General features: G+C 43.7%; 1 long non-coding RNA gene across 1 annotated transcript in view; it reads right to left on the bottom strand.

Moving 5' to 3' along the window:
- LOC109321280 overlaps window positions 1–3,695 on the bottom strand; it is a 23,191-nt gene that overhangs the window by 12,145 nt on the left and 7,351 nt on the right. The window lies entirely within an intron of this gene.

Here is a 3,695-nt window from a genome sequence, read left to right on the forward strand (position 1 = left end):
TGGAGTACTGCATCCAGTTCTGGGTGCCACACTTCAAGAGGGATGTGGACAATATGGAGATGGTCCAGAGTAAGGCCACTTGCATGATTGGGGGCAGGAGGGCAGGCCCTATGAAGAGAGGCTACAGGACCTGAACCTGTTCAGCCTCCCCTCCACAAGAGAAGGCTGAGGGGGGATCTAGTGGCCATGTACAAACTAGTCAGAGGGGACCAGCAGGCATTGGGGGAGTCCCTGTTCCCCCAAGCACTACCAGGAGTGACTAGAAATAATGGTCACAAGCTGGCAGAGGGTAGATTCAGACTAGACATCAGGAGGTGCTACTTCACTGTCAGGGCAGCTAGGATCTGGAACCAATTTCCAAGCGAAGTGGTGCTGGCTGCTAATCTGGGGGTCTTTAAGCAGAGGCTGGGGTCATTTGACCCTAGTACTTTTTCCTGCCATGGCAGGGGGTTGGATGTGATGAACTGCTCAGGTCCCTTCTGACCCTACCAACTATGAAACTATGAAGTTAAACCAGAGTCCCTCAGCATCCCAGCATCCCTTTGCAGCTCTGGGCTGGGCTATCTGCTCCAGAGAGCAGGGCTGGCCCCACACCTCTACTCCCTAGCCAGAGCTCCAGTGAAGACTGTAGGCACAGCAGGGTCTGCCTGGTTACCCCCTGCCCTATCCAATCCCTCACCAATTGCTGCCTCTCCCACTCTCCCATCTCCTACAGCCCAGATCCAAGCCCCATGGACCCTAGGCATGTGGTATACTAGCTAATGATGAGAGGTGTATGGGTGTGTATCGCCAATTTCCCTGGGACAGGACAAAGGCAACAGGACAGTTTCCACTTAGGGCTTTTTGGAGCTAATCAATAGGTCAGCTGGTAATATTCCTCCATTCCTTCCTTGGAAAAAAATGTTTAAAAAGAGCTTGAACTAATGAGAAAGGCTTTTGTTTTCTTGATGGGCTGCTAAACACCGTGTTATCAGCTCCATGCTGGTTCCCTCGCCTGTCAGGTTTGTTGAAGAAGCAACAGGGAGAGGGAGATTGAAAAGATCATTATCATCAACAGGTGCATGCATTGCATACTACCCCTTTGCCCCAGTGTGCTAGCTGGGGGCCGGCAACACTCCTACCCCTTGAACAGTGAGTGGGGACAAGCCTGGGACTGCACAGGTAGGCTAGGGGTTTAAACTCATGTCCCCACCTCAGCTCAGCACTTTCAAAGGGAAAGGAGGGCTGCTCAAGTGCCCCCTGGCTTCTGGCTTCTGGCCTGAGCCACTGCAAACATGCACCTGCATTTCCTCAGTCCAGAGAGAATGTCTTTTCATTTGCAAATAGGTTCAACCTAGGCAGGTTAGACTAACCTGCAAATATTGAATTGATTCATATTCAGGCTTTTTGAATGTCTATCCCCAGCCTGAATGCTCCGTTTAGACAGAGGCCACTGGAGAAGTCTATAATAAGCAATTTGAACTATATATGAGTAAGCTATCTGGAATCTAAGACAAGGTTCCCCCCTACAACCCCAATCAGCACTGGAAAAGCTATACATCTCACATTCATCCTACATTTGTGTATGGAGGAGTGGGGGGAGTGGTTGCTGTGGCTCTAACTCTTCCCTTGAGCCTGGGTTGGGGCCACATTCAGACCCACAGCTGCTTCCTGACACCCCCCCGCCCCAACTTGCCCTCTACAGTTTCTGCCACTTCCTCTGCTCCCTTACGGTCAGGTGCAGCTTGGCTCCAGCTCAGGCTGGATTCCCTCCGGGGTATGGATCACATGGAAATTCTGTTCTCTGCCTGTCCAATCACCAGCACTGATACTGCTGAATGGCCCCACAAGGACTGAGCTTCCATGTGCTGTGCCCCGGATGGAAAGGAGCCTGAGCAGTGTCAGACGGTAATGGGCGGGGAAAACAGAAGAGACTGTAGGGAGCAGCATGGGAAGGGTCAGAAATTATGGGGTATGGGGGATGCCAGTGGCCAGAGGGCAGAAAGGCTGCAGGGAAAAGAAATGCAGGGGGAAGCAAAGGGCAAGGCGACCAGTTGAACTCACACCCTCACCCTGCACCAGTATTTTTCTTGCTGTAGCACTGGGAAGGGGACAAATTTAAGACAACCCTCTGAGAATTAGATTCTATACCTGGAAAATTATTTTTTTAAAATCAAGGTTGACTTGGATTCAAGTAAATATGGTAACTCGCTTAAATTCAAGAGTACCAGCTTGGTCTTTTTTATCAGCTTACTTTTTACATTCACATTAAAATGACAATATTAAGATGAATAAATATTTTTTTTTAAATAGGCAAATGCTTATTTCTCAGAAAAAAATGTTTCAAAATAGTTAAGTCCTCAAAAACTGACTCAGTTTGATCCTTCTGTTTTCAGATGACATTAAAATGTACTTTTTTCATTTTCAAGCAAATCAGGCTTGCAGACAAGACATCTTAGAAAAAGAAATCATTATTCACATAGGGAAAATAAGTCATGAGGACATCAGCTTATTTTTCCTTAATTCCAGTTGACTAGCTACAACCAAAGAATTTCTTTTTCCTTAATGAAAGGTAAAGAACTTGGAATGTTGAAAGTAGGACAGAGAATAAATTAGAGTGTGTCCCTTCAAATATACATACCAACTGCTTATCTGATGACTCAGATACTATGCAATTATTATAAAGATCCCTGTGTCTGTTCCTATGGTCCTAAGGGATATCATTATAGGGAAGAAATATGCAAAAAACCCTTTCTATAACAAAATTAAAATCCTTTAGCATTAATTAAAATAAACCAATTTAGAAAGTGGATATAGACTGTATGGTTTGATTTAAAAATAAATTTAAGAACAGTGAATGCATTTAACATACATTTCAATAAATATAAAACTTCTAATAAATGTTATTAGCAATCACATATCTGGATCAAGTTGACTAGCAAAGTGAAGATGAGACAACTGACTCAATTATATCAATAGTGCAAATAGCTCATTAGAGACTTATCCAGTGGCCCCTGTTTAAACAGTGCTTTTCCCACAAAGCTTCTCTATCTCCCCACCAATAGCCTTTCCCAGCAAAATTCTTCCCTAGCAGGCTCTGGTTTTAACTTGAAAAATCAGTCAACCTGTGAATGGAATTGAGTTCATATATCTCCATCTCTTACTCTTGGCACTGGCGGTGACCATTACTAGCATTTTATCACTGCTGTCCCTATCAAATTATTTGGGGCAAGGATAGCTTTCATTTTGTGCCTTGCATAGTTCCTGGTGTGTGCATTGTCAACGCATAACAATACTAGGTATAAATTACTACAGAGATATATGTTATAGCACGAAAATGCAAGAGTTTGCAAAGCAATAACATGTAACACTAATCTAGACTTGACATCTAGTTATTTTCTTCCCCACTCCCAACACCGAATCATACTGCTGGAAAATCAGAGCAAATGAACAATAAAACTTCTTAAAACTACAGATCTTAATAAATTTGCCCGTTAAAAGAAGGGAAAGATAAATCCAAATGAGTTCCAAGAGACTGAATTGTTCAAGAATAATGGAATGGTGAACTATTCACCCTTTATCTACTGGTTCATATTTACAGAGGTAGGCATTGCCTGAAATTTGTTTCCACTGGATAATTGGTTGTCACCATATGTAGCAAAACCCCCAGTTTTTCTTTTTTTCTTTATTTTAAAATGTATTCCCCAGCCACTTCT

The sequence above is a fragment of the Crocodylus porosus genome, unplaced genomic scaffold (assembly GCF_001723895.1).
Source record: "Crocodylus porosus isolate Cpor-Errol unplaced genomic scaffold, CroPor_comp1, whole genome shotgun sequence".
Classification (NCBI taxonomy): domain Eukaryota; kingdom Metazoa; phylum Chordata; order Crocodylia; family Crocodylidae; genus Crocodylus; species Crocodylus porosus.